This window comes from Phlebotomus papatasi, chromosome 2 (assembly GCF_024763615.1).
Source record: "Phlebotomus papatasi isolate M1 chromosome 2, Ppap_2.1, whole genome shotgun sequence".
Classification (NCBI taxonomy): Eukaryota; Metazoa; Arthropoda; class Insecta; order Diptera; family Psychodidae; genus Phlebotomus; species Phlebotomus papatasi.
Genome location: NC_077223.1, coordinates 108,369,736 through 108,391,805, shown reverse-complemented (window position 1 = coordinate 108,391,805; position 22,070 = coordinate 108,369,736). Strand labels below are relative to the sequence as shown.

General features: G+C 32.8%; 1 protein-coding gene across 2 annotated transcripts in view; it reads left to right on the top strand.

The window, feature by feature from the left end:
- The window catches only part of LOC129800741 (LIM/homeobox protein Awh), an 89,917-nt gene that overhangs the window by 5,202 nt on the left and 62,645 nt on the right, over positions 1 to 22,070 (top strand). The gene's annotated exons all lie outside the window — the stretch shown is intronic.

Sequence of the window (22,070 nt, the reverse complement as noted above, 5' to 3'; positions counted from 1 at the left end):
GACAGATCGATATGTCAAAAAATATGTCACTAACTAATTGAAGTTTAGAGTAAAGCTATCACAATTATTGTCCTTAAGGATTTTTATTTTAAAGTTGATTGGGATCTGTATCTAAAATTGACAATGTATTTGAAATTGACAGTTTATGTGTCAAAAATGAGCACCATCTTGGATGGATCCCAGGATTTCAAATAAGCTGAAAATATATGTATTTTCAGCTGATTTCTGCTAACCTAAAAACGACCCTCCCGAGGCATTGCCATTGCCATATATTTGGTCACTGAGAAAAACACGGGGTTGCGATTAACTTTTTTTTTCTCATAACTCTAACACTTTTTAGGTGTTAAAACATATCAAAATTTTCTAATGTTAATTTTACACCTTTTTAAGGGTAAAATTAACATGAAAAAGGGTAATTTTAACCCCCAATACACCTAAAAAGGGTAATATTTACACCGATTTCGGATCAATACTGCAGGGTAAAATTAACATTTCCAGAATGTTATTTTAACTTTTTCGGATTTCTCTCAGTGGTTAGCACTTTTCGTTCGAGAACAGCTAACTAGTCAGCATATTTTTGCTATTCGACTCAGCAAAACTATGCTGAAAATGCTGCCTTTTTCAGTAAACTGTGCTCTATCCTATTTTTAACGGAAATGCTGTTAACTTACTGTTATTTTTTTATTACATAGTCGCAATTTTATAAAATTAAACAAATCATAACCAATGAACTTTTGAACCTTCTTAACCGTTAGAACAACTATGACATTTTTGTCACTTTCAACTCGAACCTCTGAGAGTGTTTTACGTCAAATCCGAACAAAAACTCGTCAAGTTTCTCAATTCAACATTCTTCTTTCAACTTGAGCACAAAATTGCGTGTTTGTATGTTTTTAACAGGCATCATAATATTACAGTGCTCAATAAAATTCCCTGTAATTCCCAATTGATTTCTCCCTTTAATCTCTCTTGGGCTGTTCTTTAAGCACGTTGATTTATTCATCTGGACGATCGTTAGACTACTCAAGCGATGATCTCGGCTGATCATGCTTCATCTTCTCATCCCAAGCCAGAATTTTGTTGCATGATAACTTAATAAACTTTTACGATCAAAGTGTGAGAGAGGAGGGAAAATTGTGGCGCCTCGCATTCTTCCCTCTTGAGAATTGCGCTTCCTGGGCAAATTTCTCAAAGTGATCACCAAAGACAGGGAGTGCAAAGAAATAAAGAATTCATTTTATGATAATTTCTTCATAAAAATGCATGAAACAGATGAATTATCGCTCTCCAGACATTCAGCGCGAAAAAAATTATTAAAATTCTTTTTTACTCCAACTCCCTTTGGTTTCCCATTCGTCCGCGCAATTGAAATGTGCTAATTGGGCAAAAGGGTCAAAGTTTAGGGAGCATCTTGGGCATGGACTATCGGCCATAATGGGCATCTTTTCTCGGAAGACTAATGTTCTTCTTGGTGGATACAAAATGGCGTTTCTCAATCCCCAAAATTTTCTATCACCCTCTTTCCAAATTGTGTAATTCACCAACAACTTAGAGCACCATTTCACAGGCTGATAAGTAACTAATTTGGCAGTTAAATTGAAGAAAATTCTAAGTAAGAAAAATTATTTAGTTATTGATTGACAAATTGTCTAATATTCGTATTATATTGTCTTTTGTAATACAATTTTGAATTATAATCGTTGATCTGACAGTTATTTTAATTTCGAACTGACGTTTCGATATGTCAAATCAAACAGTTTCTGAAAGAGTTATTCTTTTAATGGGAAAAACATGTTTTGGCAGTAAATTAGAATATTGCTGCACAAAAGTTTTCAGAATGGTCACTAAAAAGATCACTTTGTCAGCGGATTAAAATTTTGGTCAGTAAAAAACAATTTTGACTAAAAAAGCAGCAAATTTTATCAATTAAAATCGATTCTGACCAGTAAAAATAGTTTTAGTCATTAAAAAAATTGTGGAGCTCTCGGGGAGTTAGAGCAATAAAAATTTATAGAAAGAATTTGTAACGGTTTTTGCAAATATAAATTGATTTTTATACTAACCTGATCAAATTTGATTTTGATCAAAATAGTTTTTTCTACTAACCAAAACGTTTTTTCTTCTTAACTTCTTCTTATTATCTTACTTCTTTGGAATTTTGATTTTATTAATCGTGTAATTGATTTTTTTCCTGACCTAAATTGAATTTTTCTGTCCTTTTAGGATTTCAGATATTGCTTTAAATGTGTTATTGTTAAAAACTAACATTTATTTTGTTTGTGGATTCATGTCCCAGTACAACTGTAGGTACATATTGGGGCTGTATAAATTCATTGTATTTCGGACTTTAATTAAATTTTTCCTGCTAATTTGGAATGTTGAATAATATAAATCGTCTAATTGATTTTTAACTGACTAAAATTGATTTGTTTACTGACTTAAATTGAATTTTTACTACTATTTTGGGATTTTGGATGTTGTTAATTGTATAATTGATTTTTTACTAACTGAAATTTATTGTATTGATGACCCAAATTAAATTTTTACTGCTGTTTTAAAATTTGAAATATTATTATCAGTATAATCGACATTTTTGCTGACCTAAATATAAATTTTTCTTTTGATTTGGGATTTTGAATATTATCAATCGTGTATTTGATTTTTACTGACAAAAATTGATTTGTTTACGGACTTAAATTGAATTTTTACTACTATTTTGGGATTCTGAATATTTTTATCCAATTTGAATTTTTACTATTTTCTGGGATTTGGATATTGTTCATCACCTAATTGATTTATTGCTAACTTAAATTAATTTTTAACTGGTGATTTAGAATTTAGTTACTTAATTAGAAACATATAGTTCGAAAAAACAGATTGGAAGATGTCGTTCCACATATTGAGTCTGGCCTGTTCTAGAGGTTGCCGACGTGGTTTGAATAAGTGACAAAAAACTTGAAAGACTTCAATTTTTTCTTGGTCTACCATTTGGAATATTGGTAACTGACTAGTTTGAATTTTTACTGATTAAATTTACTTACCAAACCTGCAATTTTACTAACTAGACCTATTTTTACCAACCAAATTTGAGAAGAATTTCGGTTCGACAGAATGTAGCGGGAAATAGACGGAGACACTGAACCTTTCTTGATTTTCACAATTTTATTCTCTACGACGTTTCGAGGATGGATGTCCTCTTCATCAGGTATCGAATATGGCAGGGAAAATCACGTACAGGTGGGAGTTGTTACACTGCACTTGAACTTTGATCACAAATTGATCCGTGATGTTCACCATTCGAATGGTGATGTTCACCATTCGTGTCAGTCAGTCGAATGGTGAACATCACGGATCAATTTGTGATCAAAGTTCAAGTGCAGTGTAACAACTCCCACCTGTACGTGATTTTCCCTGCCATATTCGATACCTGATGAAGAGGACATCCATCCTCGAAACGTCGTAGAGAATAAAATTGTGAAAATCAAGAAAGGTTCAGTGTCTCCGTCTATTTCCCGCAACCAAATTTGATTTTCTTTTTGACAATTACGCACGGTTTGTCACCAAAATACTGCCCATTCCGCCGCAACCCTTTATGAATTGGAATATGTCTAAATAATTTTTGACAGTTGTCACTTGACTATACTGTGTTTTCACATGGATTGCTTGTCAAAATTCTGACTGTTAAACCAATTTGATGTTTGAATTTTAAAATTCTGATAGATAGTACATCTATACTTCACGAGAATTGTGTGATTTCAAAATTCACATCAAATTCTTTATATCGAATTTTATTATATATCAATCTCACTCATTCTCACTCTTCTTATTCTTTTGGACATCACAAAAAAATTCAATTTAGTCACTGAGAAAAAAAGGGAGTGCGATTAACTTTTTATCCTCATAACTTTAACACTTTTTAGGTGTAAAAATATATCAACATTTTTTAATGTTAATTTTACACCTTTTTAAGGGTAAAATCAACATGAGAAGGGTAACTTTAACCCATAATACACTTAAAAAGCATAATATTTACACCGATTTTGGATCAATAATGCAGGGTAAAATTAACATTTCCGGAATGTTATTTTAAGTTTTTCGGATTACTCTCAGTGGTTGAATTTAATTTGAGTGCCAAACATTAAATATAACTAAATTGGATTTGTTATAACATACAAAACGTTTGAGAAGGAAAGATACGTGAATTTTTATTTCATGAAACTTTCCTGATCTAAAACATGTGCAAGATGCAATATAATATTAAGACTTCTTCAATAACTTAACCTTTCTAAGAGAATTTATTAGCCCCTAGCGTGTAAATTTATTTTCCCTCTGGAACTCGAGGGAGTTTTGCACCCCAAGCATCCAGAAGAACTTCCCTCCTTGTATCACATTGGGGTTGGGTGGTGGTGTTGAGCTTTTTAGGGGGTGTGCAAGCAAACGAAGCGAAAGTAACACGAACAATTGATAGCACAAAGTATGTGAACAGACTACAAAAGTGCGGGAGAATTTTGGATGTTCGGAGGAGTGAACAAAACACAAAACTTCCCCCCAACATTTTCCAACAACAACTCAATGGGGATCTTTTTCTGCCATTCTGCTGGATTAATAAATTCAATTTTGCTCCACTAGACGATACTTGTTTTCTGAGAGGGTGGAAATTTCTGCCAATATATAGAAAAGTTGTACAACAATTTTCAATAGAAAAGGAAAATCTCTTCTGCACTGCGGTCTATTTACAGTCTTTCACCAAGTTTTATTCCCTCCAATCTTTAGCTATTTGCGATATTTTTTTCTTCGTTTTTCTTTTTTAGAGAAACTCCCCTTGGAGAGTATCCCGGAAACTTCTGTGTGTAGAGAAAAGCGTGTTTTTTGTCCGCATGTTCGAGGGAGAAAATCTGGGAAAATTGAATTGTCTATTTCCACACTGATTTTCCTCTTGTCGTCTCTTCTGCGTTCTTTTTTTCAAGTGAACCAACCCTCGAGAAGACACAGACAAAAACACTCGGAAAAGAATTAAATTATTGCCAAAAAATACCATGACAAATTTCTATTGTTGAGCACTGGAAACGATTTACAAAGAGAATTTCAAATATTTAAATTTAAACAGCATTAAATACTATCTTAATACGGGCTTCAGACCTAAGGCTTAGCCATATGGCTTAGCTGCTCTAATTTCTTATCAATCACAATTTTTTGGAAAAAATTAACTTAGAATTGAATTATTAAAGATAAATGACATGTTCACAGCGAACACACTGGGCTTTTCTACATAGACATTGCTTTTTTACGCCTTCATTGCTTTTTTACACGTGGAAAAAGTATTCAAAAAATTGCGTCACCAAACCAATTTTTACTCTAATTTGATATTTTTACGCCTTATAAGACAATATTCTTTGAAAAGAAAATGATATATTAGTAAAATTTTCCGATTATAAGTACTTTGAGAAAAGAGCAAAGAGGAATTGACAGGTCAATTGCTTTTTTCTCTTAATTTGAAGTTTTTAGATTTGGAAAATTTTATTAATAAATCATTTTCTTATTAAAGAATATTGTCTCAGAGAACGGAAAAAACATCAAATTGGTGCAAAAATTGATTTAGTGCCGCAATTTTTTGAATATTTTTTCCACGTGTAAAAAAGCAATGAAGGCGTAAAAAAGCAATGACCATGTAGAAAAACCCAGTCTGTTCGCTGTGATTAGGTTGTCAAAAAGCAAAAAAATTGGTCGCACTTTAGAATTTTGAGACCTTCGGGAACTGGGCTAAACCTCTGAAGACCACTTTATGGTAGTTAATGTTAGAGTAATTCCGCAATATTGATTTATCTGTCAAATTTTTTTTTGACATTAGATGTTTTATTTAAATTTTAAATTAGAAAACATAACTCAGCTATTCTATTTTAGATGTTGTTTTTTTTATTAAGGTCGTAAGTTGTGATTTCAATTTTATAAAATTTAATCAATTGAAATTGCATCTCTAGTTATGTTACTTCAAGTGTCAGATTTATATATCTCTTGAAATAGTAGAATGTCAATTGAAATAAAAATTGAATCTTCTTGTGGAAAATTGAAATCTGTAAAATTCTACAGATATCCTATGACAAACCTAATTGATAAATCGTGTTTTGACAGTTTTGAAACCAAACTCAAAAAATTGTTAAAGAGTAAAAAAGAGGGAAACTTTTATATTAATTCTTGCTCCGTACCTGACTGACCAAATAGTTCAGCTTGGTTTTAGATGAATTTCTGAGTCATAAAATTTTTCAGATTTAAAATTACATTTTTCTACTGTTATATCTACTGATATACATTGGTAGAAATCATCGTACACAGCTCTCTACGATATCCGGCACTTCAACATCCGGCTGACAGCTGTCAAACACTGACGGTTGATGAATTCAAACTTTTTTACAAAGTATGCAGCTCGTCCAGTATGAATTAAAATGTTATTTTCACTTTATCAAAGCCTTTGATACTTCATTGTGGTACTACAAGAAAATTCTGTAGTTTTTCGACAGAAAATAAATTCACACAGCGCAAAATAGAAAGACCGTTGGCCAGATTAAAAAACCCAGATGTTATTTTGTCCGCCCGTCAGCCGGATATCGGAGAGATGAGCTGTGTACAAAAATTGCATTTTTGAAAGAAATTTCTTGCAGTGCTGCAAGTGGAAACGTCAAAATTCTGACAAAAATTGAAATTGGAATTTCATTTTTACATTTTTTTTACATTTAAATTAAAAGTTCCTCAATGTACAGGTGAAGTTAAACTTAGTCGTCGCATGTCGATCATCTGTCAAAATACTTTTTCTCGTCAGTTTGTATAGGTATTTAAATTCTACAAATTAGAAATAATAGAATTTATTTGGTAATTTATTATCCAAGGCTGTATACTGTTGTAAAATTTAAAATATTTTTAACTGTTTTTTTTTTCAATTCTTTGTCAATATTTTGACAAGTACATATTGCAAAAAACATAAAAATAATTCCACAAAAGAGTTTCTAATGGCTCTGGCACACCTTTTAGATCGGGAAAATTTCATAAAGTCAAAATGTTACATCCCATTTTTTCTTAAAAGTTTTGTCATATGTCTATCTTATTCTTTCATACTCTTCTTCTTCCTTTTAACGTCAGATCAAATTAAATTTAGTTCAGTCTAATTTCGAGTCGCAAAGAGTGGGCTAGACTTATGCAAGTCTTTCGACAAAGAAAAAGACACGAATTTTACTTTCATGAAATTTTACCGATCTAAAAGGTGTGCCGGAGGCATAAGAATTGCATTTTATTACTGCATACATTTCAATGACAAAACTTCGTAATCACAATTGGCAGTTCATATTAAGGCGTCTACACATTGGGAGCAATTTTCGTCAAAAATTGCGTTTTTGACAGAAATTTGACGTTTCCCCCTACAACGCTGCAGGAAATTTCCTTCAAAAAAGAAATTTTTGACAAAAATTGCTCCCAATGTGTAGAAGCCATTAGACCAATTAGTACAAGATTTTAATTACCTGTCATCATATTATCACCTGGCTAATTGATATTGGGTTTAAGGATATAAATCTGTGACTTGTGAAGGTCTCTAAACATTGGAAGCAATTTGCGTCAAAAATAGTTTTTAATAGAAATTTGCCTGCAGTGCTGTAAGTGGAAACGTCAAAATTCTGTCAAAAATGCAATTTTTGACGAAAATTGCTCCCAATGTGTAGAGGCCTTAACGTAAAATACTTTATTTCAATATCTTCAATTTTTTTATGTAAAATCTTTTTAATATTTTGACATTTACTGTTAGACCGTTAGTCCGCCATATTGATCATCTATCAAAATTCTCTTTTTCTATTGGCTGATATATTGATATTGAGTATTTTAAGTATATAATTCTATGAATTTAGAAAATATCACCATGCTAATTTTTATGGTAAATTTATGAACTTTAAAAAAGGCATTTCAAAAATATCTTATACCATTTTGCAAATCTTGCCAATATCTTTGTGAGAAAAGGGTACATAAAACGTCTCTGCGGGACTCCCACTTTCAATTATTAGCAGATGAAAAGAGTCGCGCTAATAAATAAATTTAATACACTAAATCGCTGATATAAATCTAACACCTGATGGTGGTGGCAGAAAAACACGTTTCATGGGGCATTCTGTCGGTCCATGTCGAGAGATAGTCTGGGAGGACTAGATGGCAAGGGATGTGGGAGATGATCGGACTGGTATAAGAATGATTCCTAAATCAAATACTTTGCCGCTGCAGCAGCTAAATGCAGAGATGATTTATTTAAGTGCACGATCCACCAGACACCATTTTAGCGATGGTGTGGCAATAATTTCACGTCGTTTTATACTGGCGATGACTTGTGACCGTATTGTGAGCTTAGGCTGGGGATTTGACCAGAAGATAGCCAGCGACGTGTGCAAGGTGAGATTTGCACATGCGTGAAATACTAATAATTCACGCTTTGCACATATTTCACATGCTAAAATGCGAAAAGTCCACCAAATTTTATTGTTATTGAGTCTCAGTGGCGGCTTTTGGCACTTCTTGTCTTTTCCTCCACTTCAACATTCTTTCTACCTTTGTGGTTGGAATTCACCTTTTGGATTTTTTTTCTACCACACGCAGAAATTGTTTTTTAAATGTTTGCAATTTAAAATTTTATCCGATAATCTTGAGAAACAACTGGTAGAAAATTGATTTTACAAATTTTAAATTCATATAGGGGAAAGTGCCCATGCTTCGAACGATCCTAAGCTTCGTAATGGCTTAATTTTTCCTATGTTTCTCAATAATGGTTCGCACGTTTTTTTAAGGTCAATTTTCAAGATGTTTTCCGATTGAACGATAAAATGAACAAGATTGCGCTACAAAAAAAATCTTGGACAGGAAAATGGTAAATGTTCGCACAATAGATGGTATAGGTTAGTCATTGCACTTTTTTCCAAAATAGCTCTTATGGCCTCTACACACTACACTGAGGGAAATCCGAAAAAGTCAAAATAACATTCCGGAAATGTTAATTTTACCCTGCAGTATTGATCTGAAAACGGTGTAAATATTATCCTTTTTAGGTATATTATGGGTTAAAGTTATCCTTCTTTAATGTTGATTTTACCCTCAAAAGGTGTAAACTTAACATTAAAAAATGTTGATATATTTTTTTTCACCCAAAAAGTGTTAAAGTTATGAAGAAAAAAAGTTAATCGCAGCCTCTTTTTTTCTCAGTGTATGTGCAATTTCTTTCAAAAATGCCTTTTTAAAGAAAATTTCCCCTATTCTTGTAGGCAGAAACGTCAGATTTTTTCTTAAAAAGCAATTTTTGACAAAAATTTCTTCTAGTGTGTAGATACCATTACTCATAGTCAAAATTATTTACCGATTGTTAGATTGAAGACCCATGAATCCGCGGGCACCATCCACTTTACTAAAAGAAAGTTTCTAAAAACTTTTTTTTGTAATTAATCTGAAGCACAATTTTTATTGTAAAAAATCAACTGAACTGTGAAAATTTCAAATGTGACAACCCTAAAAGATTGTCAGCTATGTATTTGTTATAAAAAGTACCCGTCAAATCATTGCTCTACCTGACGATTTTACTCGGAGATTTTTTGAATTGTAACGGTGTATTGTAGTACATTTAGAGAAATTCTGTAGATGTTCGGCAGAAATTCTGCCAAAAATCTGCAGATTCTCGGCAGAATTTCTGCATAGGAAATTTGCATAGTCTCCATTGTCTCAACTAAAATATTGTTGATTTATCAAGAATCTCTAGAAGTTACAAAGAAAATGGTATGCTCTGTTTAACAAGCATTACCGATTAAACATTTTAGATGAGTAAAAAGATTCAAGCAAAAATAAAAATTTCTTAAAAATCGCCCATGGAATGATACAAAAACACGAAATTTTAGGTCGATACTCTGCTTAAAGTTTTCAATTTACTATTCTCTACTCATAACATGGCGTCGAAGAATTCTTTATTTTATATAAACACTGTGATATCACTAAGAATAACTTAGAATTGCAAACAAAATTCAATGAAAAATATTCCATCTTTTCTGACACAGCTGTCTGGAAAGTCTGGATTGTAGAAAAAATCTACAGAAAATCGGCAAAATATCTACAGAAATTCGTCAGAGTATGCACCAGGATTCGTTAGAAAATCTGCAAAAATTTCTGACGAATTTTGTCCCAAACCCAAATAAAATTCGTAGGAATATCTACAGATTTCTCGGCAGATTTTCGCCAGAGGTGTAGATATTTTCTGCAGAAATCTTAAAGATATCTGACGAAATTATTTGACGCGTAAACAACGACTTTTGTTTTGTTTTAGTAAAAGTAGCTATTTTCCCATATTTCGTGAATAGTAAATATATAAAAAAAGCTTATAAACAATTTAGGGTTGCCAGCGAGGCATGTTGCTTTTTCTGATGCAACACGACTTTTAACGAGCTCAAAACCTACTATAGAATATGTCAAAGAATTTTAATTATTTGAAAAAAATCGAAAAATAACGTCGTCGAGCTGGTATATATAAATCGTCTTCTTCTTCTTCTATTTTATGTAAGGCTGTCGGACTCACTCGGGTCCATATAGCCAATATAAATCGTCGTATTGTCTTTTTGTTAATTTTGACATTAGATTGAACTGTCAAATTTGAAATTCAAAAAACTTTTAGGTTTCAACTTTCAAATATTTTGAAATTTGCGTTTCTTCTGAAATTTTCTTTGAAGTCTCTTCACATTTAATTCCATTAATTTATTCGAGTGATAGGGAATTTATTCAAACATTGTAAAAACGGAAAATCATCTAGAGACTCATTTGTGTACCCATTTAATCCTTTTACGCGATTTCTCATGACGTTTGTTGGTACATCTGTCATGAAGCGTGTGTAAATTCGAGAAATGCAGAAACGGATGCTAATCCCTTTTCCAGGATTCATTGGAGGAGGGTGGAAAATTTCTCTCTTTAGGGACGAATGTTCACCCGTATTTGCCAATTCCGTGTAATTGGATGTAGAACAGTATTTCAGGGAAAAAGTTGAAATGCCTCTAGTAAATATTGGAATTTAAATAAGGATTATCGAAAGTTGCCGAGATGTTTGGATGCAGTTGTGACAAGTTGTGCTGGGGATATAAATTTCGGTATTTTCTGCATCCACCTTCAGAAGTCTCTTCGGGGAAGTCAATTAATTCTGACACAATGCACTCGAGAGAACTCACATTTCACACTTTTCCTGGAGGATTTCTCTTCGGGGAGGAGATTTATTACGTGACTAACTTTTTTTTTCGGGAGGCTCATCCCCACATTAATTGAGATCCTCCACATCTGGTGGCGGTGAAAGAGGATGAGACAAAGTGACGATCTCTCCGGTGAGTTAAGTTCATGTATAAATTTAATTCTTCACGGGTGTTTAACACTTTTTTTTTCAACTCTTTCTCATCTTTTCGTCCTCCGCCGTTGTCCACGGGAACACGGGAACGGGTTACAGAAATTTATGTCATCTCAATGACCGTGAAAAGCCTGGAATTTGCTCTCATAAGAAGACCCTAAATTACTGAGCAAAGCCGAGGAACTTTCACGTTCTGTGCGCGAGTTGAATGTGAAGTGGTCTCGAAAGGATTCCCTTTTCAGAACAATGCTACTTGTAGTCTTCCCTTGGGGCTGTCAAGTAGCGACTTTCAAGTATTTATTCACACATTAAATGCTCCATTAAGAAGGGGCTCTTCTGTATCGAAATCGTTTAATCATACGTTTTGTGTGGTACCTTTTCTTTCTTGAACTGTTCATGGCTTATAAACTCAGTTAAACGAGTATATTTCGAAATGAGCCGCAGTACAGGAAAGTGCCCATCATGCTTTACACGGCCCCAAGCTTTACAATGACTAAATTTTTCGTATGTTTTTCAATAAATGTGACTTATATCATTCATATTTTAAAATTGCGGAGTCGCATTTATTCAGAAACATAGGAAAAATTTAGTCATTATAAAGCACAGAACCGTGCAAAGCATGGGCACTTTCCCTTATATACACCTGTGAGTCTAGAAAAATCTCTTCTCTTGGTTCAGTCCTGAAATAAAATCTTCAAGCAGCATGTGTCTTAGCAAATAAAGAAAATCTAGAAGGACTTTCGATACAGAGATTTCAAATCAAATACCCAGTTTCAAAAATGAATTTTCCAAAATTCGAGATTTTAATTTACACAAAATACTAAGCATTTATAAAATACAATTGGAAAGGGATACTTCCCATTCACAGCTGGAATTTGTTTCTTTAATAGTGTCTTGGATAAAAGATAAATTGAATTCTATTTGCACAAAAGTAGTTCATGCTCAAAGAAATTAAACTCAATTTCGAATATTCAAAATAAATTTTCGGACAAGTTTCATAGGACACTAAATCTACCAAGACCGGTCAAAATGACCGGCTCAAAAACTTTTTTAAAATTAACACATATTTGAACGGTGCAATGTCACTATCAAATGGTATTTTTTCACAAATTCTAATTGAAATTACAGGATTTTTTATCACAATTTTATTATTTGATTCTTTGTGCTCTAGATAAATCAAAATTCCAATTATTTTGTATCTGAATTAGATTATTCTACCCTATAGTAGGTATAGGTTCTACTTTGATTATGGATATATTAGCAGTATAATCAGCTATTCGAGTTGGAATATTACGGATTTTTTCCTTAGACTTTCCTTAAAAAGAAGTAAAATTTGTTAATTTTCGAAATTAAAGAGAGAGCAGTATAATCAGCATTTTTATTCAACTTCCTACGATTCTGTAGCTTGAACGGTAAGAGCTATCGACTTTCAATCTTTGGTGACCCTTACTAAAAACGCATTGGAGACGTTTTTCCCCCTTTTACCCTCATCCCATCCATCACCGCCAAAATTATGTTTTTAGGTTTTTTCTCGAAAGCGGATTCAGCGATTTCCTTTTTTTGGGTATGTGTCCATAAAAATGTTTCGTCCATAGATACCTATGACTGAAAAAAATTTTGACATCCAATTTTCGAAGATCTGTGTAAGGCTTTTTGTCATTCGATTTGTTTAAAAAACCGCCTGAAAATTTCTTCGAAAAGTTTTAACTCTATCTTATTCGTTCGAGTATGTTACAAAGCCTGGACGCTTTGCCACCTCTTTCCATTCTAGACACTTCAAAATTCGTTCAGGAAATCATATAAGCCCTTTTGCGAATATAACAAAAATTTGAAATTAATCTTCGAATGCCTTTTTCCTTGTAAAATCGAAAAATGTGACAAGGTGGATGATTACGCAGATTTAAGCTCAGTCGAGACATAAACCATGAACGCCATTTATCCTCAATAGTATGATGAATTTTATTCTATTTTTTATTACTTTTCTTGGTGAAAGATGGAAAGTTGAATAAGAAAACAAAATTTAAAAAAAAGTGTGTTGATTCTGTGAGGTAGAAGTAGGGGAAGTGCTTATAATTTTGGACAGTCTGCTTATAAGCATCGATATCCCAAGTTTGAAGTGCCATATTTTCAATACTAATTGACTTTTCTTGTTACTCTCTTTTCAGAAGGATTGTTTAGAAACTTGGCAAGCTATTTATCATCTCATTTTTACTAAAATTAGTTTTAATACGTTTAAAAATGAATTGATATGTAGAGGTGAATTTGACTCTTATTTTGGACAACTTGGTTATTAATTTTTACAACTTGTCTGTAAATTTGGACAGATAATCCGCCTCAACAGGATGCCCATTGTTCTTCATTTCATGAACCAATCTTACCAAGTCCTCTTCCTGGTCATGTAAGGGAAACGTGGAATGTCACAAGAAGCCCAGAAACTTTCCATATCATTCATTAAAGTGAGTTGACTTCGGTACTCCAAGTACGTGCGGATTCGCTCATTCCCTGCCCTTTCCGGGAGCCTTTTAAGGCATTTCTCACTGCATCTCTTTCGTAGAGATGATGCTCCTTCATTTCTCCAGGCATTTGTCCAACCTAGTCATCACAAAAGCTAAAACTTCACGAAATTTCGTGAGAAAAACACCTGTCCAAAATAAGAATCATCACCTCACTGGTGAATGTCTTAAAAAATTTCCCATTTTTCACACGAAAAATATAATTCACAAGGCAAATCTCACTTCAGGTCAAATGTACAAATCATCAGTAACGTGAATCAACACAATATTCAATGAATATTCAATAATATCACTCAAAAACAGCGAACAAACTTTGTTAGTACTTCACCAAAACTAAATAAGACTGAAGTAAGCCACGAAGTTCTGTCATATTTCTCGTAAGCAATTGCTCACACTGAATTTTCAACAAAGCAATTTCAACTCAAATCATGTTCAAATTTTAACGTATTTAGTGTTAAAATATTCCAAAAGGAACAAATATTTAGATATAATTCATTATTCATCAAATATTGGAATAAAAATCCATCATTATAATCAATTTATTTTTAGTGTCCAATGTTATCCTCAAAGTGTCCAAAATAAGAAACTGGACAAAATTAGAAGCATTTCCCCTATTTGGTTTTTGTCTCGGTCAATTTTTTCTTCGTTATGCCCTTAACTTACAGCTTAAGGCGAAATATGGCTTAGTAGGAAATTGATGGGAATATAGTCTAATTATTATTTTAATTATAACCCGTCAAATAATTTCGTCAGATATCTTTAAGTTTTCTGCAGAAAATATCTACACCTCTGCCGAAAGTCTGCTGAGAAATCTGTAGATATTCCTACGAATTTTATTTGGGCTTGGGACAAAATTCGTCAGAAATTTATGTAAATTTGGGGTAAGCGGGTTTGAGGATATGAATGTGGCTCGTACTTAACAGAAGGATTTTTTTAAAAATATTTTTTCGATTTTTGGCATGACTTTTTTCAAAAACATGATCTTTTTCAGCCAGTTTTTAACATGTTTTGTACTATAAAATCCGTTAAAATCAATATATCTAAAAACTCTCATGTTAAGCACGAGCCAACTTTATCTAGAAGAAGTGTGCAAAATTTCAAAAAAATCGGTTGAGGCGTTTTCGAAATATCCATGACAACAGATTTTGAAAATGGTGTTTTGAGAAAAACGCGTTTAAAGTTTTACAACAACAAAAACTGCTCTACCTTCTAGAGTTTTATTCCGATTGACTTGAGATTTCCAGAAAATGTTCTTTACTTATTATCCAATTTAATAAGCAAATAAAAATATCGATTTTTTGAAGCCTTCAAACCCGCTTATCCCCTTAAATTACAGATTTTCTGATTGAAACGATTAGCACTTACGGCGTTATTACACTTTCATATTAAAATTTTAATGTGATTCACATTAATTGTCGCTTGTGAGCGTCCAAATATGTTATTTGTGTCTTTGAGTCACTTAATATTTGGGGTTTTTTCTATTTTTTGATAAAGAAGTGGACTTGGCCTGCAAAAATAAGTTTAAATTTACCTAAAGCATAAATATTTTTCAAATTAAAAAATTAAAGAGAAAATCGCATTAATTTTTCGCATTAATGCTATAAATCAATTTATATCAAATTTTGCGGGTCAAGTCTACCTCTTTATCAACAAATAGATCAAATTTTGAATATAAAATGATTCAAATACACAAATTGCACATTTAGACTCTCACCAGCGACAATTAATGTGAATCATATTAAAATTTTAATATGCAAGTGTGATAACACAGTTAGTATTTAATTTCATTAAAGCTTTCCCGATCGTTCTTTAATACTTGTAATATTCCGGAAAGTGATGCAAAGTGTTGATTTCCCAACCAATAATGCATCATGTTCAACAAATTGGCACATTTCTTATCGAGATGATTTGCAAAATATATTGAGGCTTTTCACATGTTCATCTTTTATCAGATTCATCGTGAATAATTTTGTATAAAATCAAATTTAATTAATTTCTCTAGATCCTTCTCCAAGATTAGACCCTCCGACAACCATACAGTGCGTCTTCGGCAAAAAACTGTGAGAGAACATTTTAATTGGAAGCTCTTTCCTCAACCATTTCCATCTCTTCCATCCCAAATATTTTGCCGATTAATTAATAAACTAATTGGACAATCGTGGTTTAAAAAATGACCATTCTCCATGGTTCAGGATTTTTTTAATGGACTGGAAGATGCACTCAATCATAGCACTATGCTAAGGTACAGAAGGCTCTAGGGAGCGTGGGCAAGAGGCAGTTGAATGGAAACATAAATTCTCTGGCAAGAGTCACCATTTGAATCAAATGAGAAATGACGATATTGTCGGCAGTTCTGGTATGATTAATTTCATTACCCACTTTGAGGACGATTTCGAGGGATTCTTTAGGAGTGGTTCTTCTTTTACTAAACCTTATAGCCAAATGCTGCGGAAGTTCCATTAATGTTCCAGTGGAATTTTCTGCAATATCTGTAGAATGCATAAAAATAATCTATCTAGATTTTTGAGAAATATTTCTTAATTTTTTTATTGAAACTCGCATTGGAATATTCCGTATGATTTCCGTAGAATATTCCTCCCATTCCAATTTTACAGATAGTTTTGCTATAGGGAAGCCCCATTAAATAGTCGATTTGAAGGTTTTTCAGCTGAAGCTTTACTTTAAGATGATAATTTGGTGGGGTTGCGCGGGAAAATTATCCTCTCGAGAATCAATTGCCTCGTAGAAAATTGACAGGGAATCTCTCACTCTACACTTTCGCTCCAATTCCAGAGCATATGCAAGAGTTGCTGATGAAGTTGTTAGAGCTCTCAGTTGGTGAACAAATTTGGATTATTTACAGATCCTCTGACAAACAAAAACCCACCTTTTCAATTACCCAAGAGGGGAACCTGTTGCAATAAAGTATGATTTATGCTCCAGCTTCATGTTTCTTAGACACTCCATAAGAGATTCAACACTGAATGAGTTTCTCTGTTTCAGATTATATACGATTTTTAATTGTTTTCTCTCTCCCCTTGCGCCACAATTATCTTCCCTGCCGTTACAACTCCAGAATACACCTGTTTTTGCCTCTCAACATCGATTTACAAATAAATCAAGATATTCCCAACTCAGCCTGATTCTCAGCATCTCGTCTTCATGATTACCAAAAACCTTTCCAGGGAGGAGGCTTGGTTTTTTTTGTGTTATAGCTATGATGGGTCCAATCATGAGAAAAAAAAGTGTCAAAAGAAAAGGGCCTCAAGAGTTTGGAGATGCCGATGAGATAAAAATGGATATTTTTCTCAGAGACCATTTAACAGAGGATTTCAATGGCATGTGATTAGATTGGTGATCTAGCACGTGTCCCCTGAAATCTTCGTGTAACAAGTGCCCAATTTGCCATTCAAAAGACTCAGAGGGATACATTTTTTTCCCAGCCACGAAAGATGAGCCATCTCGATAAGATTCGTGAATATTGCCACAATTGTTGAGATAATTGAGGGAAGCTCTCAAGGAGACAATATGAGGGCTCAAACCCTCTTTTCTGATTCAAAATTAGCTGCCTGGATAGATCATCTTGTTTATCCCACAATGTCACATCAAATTGCCCACAATTATGCAGATTACTCCAGATTAGGAGAGGATGGGGCAATTATATACAGTAATTTAGAATTTGGCTTTTCTACAATTTTATCGACTCAATTAGATCTCAGTAAGGGGAGCTTGTGCAGTTTCATACAGTAAAAAATTTTGGCTGCTTTACTATGATTTTCATTATAAATTTTACATTAAACATGTAACCGTGTGTACTAATACACATTTGTGTAATTTGTACACATTTTGTCTGAAAACTGTGTAATTTGTACACTTTTTATTTGAAAACTATGTAATTTTACACGAAAAATGTAAGAAAATATACAAAACTGTGTAATCATTCCCAGTTGATTACACGGTTTACAATTACATAAAATTTAAATTACACATTTTCAGATTACACGTTTTGTTGAAATACATAATTTGTGTAACTTTACAAGAATAATCGTGGTAAAAAAGCAAACCAACGATTATCCTTGTAATTTTTTTTACTGTGTAGAAAATGATGTCCAAGATTTAGGATTGTTTACAATCAATTGTACCACTATTTCTAAAAATCTCTTAAATATTAGGTTCATAATTCCAGCTCACAAAATCCCTGGAAATCCTTAGATTTTTCTCTGAAGAAAAATTAAAATCTGGTGGCGAAATGCCTCGGTTTTCTCAGCTTCGTACAATATTTTTCCACTTATGCACGCCTCATTTTTACCGGAAGCATTACACCGGACACAAAAATCTGAACATCGCTGTTTAGATGGAACTTTCATCTACTTGTTTTAACCGTTTGAACTAGGTATCATGCCTTTTAAAGTCAATTTAATGCTATTTTTCTAACACATGTTTTTGTGACACTACGAACACCATTTTTCACTGCATTCTGACGGTTAATTAGGTGTGTGATTCTCTCATAATCACACTCTAATCACAGGTATAAATTAGGGGATGTGGGGCTACTTTGAGCTGTGGGTGAGGCTATATTGATACAGTGGCGGCCAAAATAATAGAATCACCTCCTCAAAGACCACTATTTTACCTTCAGCATTTTTGTTTATTCCAATTCGTTTAAATAATTTTGATATAGAAATATTCAAATAATTACCTTACGTCAAAAAAGTATTGTTTTGGGCGCTAGAGATCTCTATTTTTCACAGAATACATCAATAGTGAAATTGGAACAACACGATAGATTTAATTTTTCATTTAAATTAAATAATGTGGTCTATAAATCGAATAAAATTAAATAAAGCCATATTTAGAAACCATAAATGACAGCTTTTTAAAATTTTTTTGGCCGAACTGAATTTCATTATTGATGTATTCTGTAAAACAGAGACCTCTAGCTGCCAAAACAACCCTTAATTCTACGTTTCTAATAGGAGATTTCTACCTCAGAATCATATCAAAAAATTGGGAAAAATACAAAAGTTAAAAAAATATTAGCATTTCAAACTGATTCTAATATTTTGGCCGCCACTGTATATGATTTTTTCGCATATTTCTAAGGGAAACTGATTTTACCGTAATGTAGTCAAGATAGGTAAAATATTTGTGGATCTAAATTAAATTATATAATAGATTTTTTCGTCGATTTCTAAGTGAAGCTGGTTCTTACAATTATTTTGTGTATCCAAACATTATGTTAAAACCAGGGGCCTCTCAACATTTCATTTTCCATATGTTTTTGCATAGAGGCACTGAAGACTATTGGCAAGTTTTTTCCTAAAGAGAATTGACTTACCAGTCTGATATATTTCGAAATTGTGCATTAAAAGCTATCTAAAAATGTAAATTTTCATGATGTTCGCCGAAATAATACAAGAACTACGAGTAAATTTGTTTAAGTCGCGGTGCAATATCTGCAAAATTTTTACAAGGAAAAGTGAAAAATATCTTCACTTTTTATTAGGCATGATGGGCCCCTGGTTAAAACCCAGTTTCCTTTAGAAATATGCGAGAAAATCGTTTAATAATGTAGCTCCACAGCTCAAAGTAGCCGAAACTTCCCGGAAGTATACTTACTAGCACGAAATCCGACTTAGCTTCAGTTTCCCATATAGGAAATGTGCGACTTAAGACTAGCTATTAAAAAAATTGCCATAGGTAAAATTTATTAAATGAATATGGAAAAATTATAAGTGTATTGGAAGCTAGAATTTGTACGAAGCCTGAATGTGTTCCCCTATATTATTAATATTATATTGAGCCTAATTAAAAAGGAGCACATTAACGGACTTTAAAAAAAATATAATGACCGAAAAAAATATGTTTTTTCTGACTTTTTAGAGCAAAACGATGCTTTATAGAAGCCCAAGTAGGAAGGATGTTGTTTATGAATCACCGGTGACCCAATCGTCTTTAACCCTTTAAGGACGAGAAAGTCAAAAATCGGGGGTCAGAAAAAATCACTTTTTCTGATCTTTCAGAACAAAACACAACTTCAGATGACCGTAGGAAAAGTTTCATTTTTGGGTCACCGGTGACCCAATCGTCCTTAAAGGGTTAAAGGGTTAAAATTCCCATCAGTTTCCTACTAAGCCGTCTCTCGGCTTAAGTCATAAGTGTGTCCAGGGTCTTAGTCCAACTAATTTTTCTTAGTTTTCGGTTTTTTGAAAATTCAAAAATTAATGTCTGAAGATTTTATATTTTCGAAAGTCCGACATACGTGAAACTGCCCCACTGTCCCCTAATACTGTAAAAACTTTAACAAAAATTGTACCTAGGTTTTGTTTTGATGCAATTTTTAATACAAGATTATTGAATTCAAACGACAAGAAAATACTTTAAGGTTATCAATTTTGTTTTTTATGCAGGTTTGGTTTGTTTTTCAGTAACTTTGAATTTTGTTTGAAACTGGACGAAACAATCCATGTATAAATATTCCCCAACTTCCTCTAGTCTAACCGGATAAAATTTCTTTATTTCCCTGAAATTATCTCCCGCTTGATTTCACTCCTATTTCGTCAAAAGAAAGCCACTTCAAAATTGAAAATATTTTTTTGACCAAGCAGAGATTTAAGCCAAAAGCCGATTTGGACTCCTCCTGACCTTTTGTCCAGCAATGTTACCTAATCGCATTAGAGAATGGATCACACTTTTCGGTGCTGTTTGGCACCATTGTTGGTTCTGAAGGTGTCAGATCCCATACAAAAAATATTCATAAAACATTTTTTGCCATGCATACAAATTCGATAAATTGAATTTCTGGTGCAAAATCCGATCTTGAGGACTCTTCCAGGGGATTTCCATCTGTAATTGTTGGAATAACAGGGATTTGGGCAATTGTGTGCATGTGAAAAAGTCTGCAGAAGCCACCTTTTCACCTTTCCACAAGGACTTCTTTTTCTTCCCTGTTTGTTACTCACCTTCAGGAATTGTTAGTTTTTTTTGCTTCGTCTTCCAATTTTTCTATTTTTGTCTGGATAGAGGGTCTCTTGAGGAAAATCTGCGAAGAGTTTTGTGTGTTTTCCTAAAGAGGATAATTGAATTTTATTGCTGTAGTTTTATGTTTCAAGTTTTGCTGTCAAACTAGCTTTAGATTTAAAATGACAAGATCAATAGTCCGGCAAATGCACTGCTCAGTTCTATAATTTATTCCTTTTGATAATAAAAACACTTTTTTAATGACCTTTTAGGTGAAAGTGGAAATGTAACTTTTGATAAGCGAAATTAAGTAAGAAGGATACTAAAAAACTTGTTAGAACGCTATGCTAAATTGGGAATTTTGTTTTAAATCAGGGGTGAGCAAAAGAACCGTTTGAAACCGAATAAACGTCAAAATAAGTTTGTCCAGGTAGCGTTTTGACCGTTTTGTCCATTGACGTACAATTTTCATTTGACATTTGTTCGGTTTCAAACGGTTCTTGCCCACCTCTGTTTTAAATGGCTGTCATATTGATTTAAATTTGAAGTCTTAAAACCGTTGATCGACAATTTTTTATATGCATTCCCAATTTAAATAAAAAATGAAAACACAATTTTGAAGATAATTTGAAAATTAAAGTACTATTTTGAATTTTTTTGTTAACCCTTTAAGGACGATTGGAACACCGGTGTCCCATAATGAAAATAATTTTTCCTGACTACCTAAAGTTATTTTTTTCTTGTGTCTGTACATAATTGTAAAGTAGAAGCTTGAAGTTTTTTGCAAGTCTCTGGCTATTTGCTATGTAGTAAATATTTAATCTCAAAAATGACGAATTTTTAAATTCTCAAATTCATAATTGATTTTCTTTATTTTTTATACTTCCAATTTTTTTTAAATAAAAACCTTTTGGAAATAAAAACTACAATACTCTTACGTAATATTTTTCATTAAAGCGAAAAATATTATTCATTGGTATTGTCAGAAAAATTACTTAAATTTTTGGGCTGTTTTTGTCCCTATCGGCCATAGAAGCACAAAATACACCGAATCAGACTCTGTTGGACTTTCCAAGGTTAGATGTAAGACTTATCATTGATTATGTTTCTCAGTTTAATTTTTATTGTTGATTCTTAGTCCGTAAAAAGTGTCTCGTCGTTAAAGAGTTAAATCTTGAATTTGAACACTAAAACAGTTGGCGTAACTG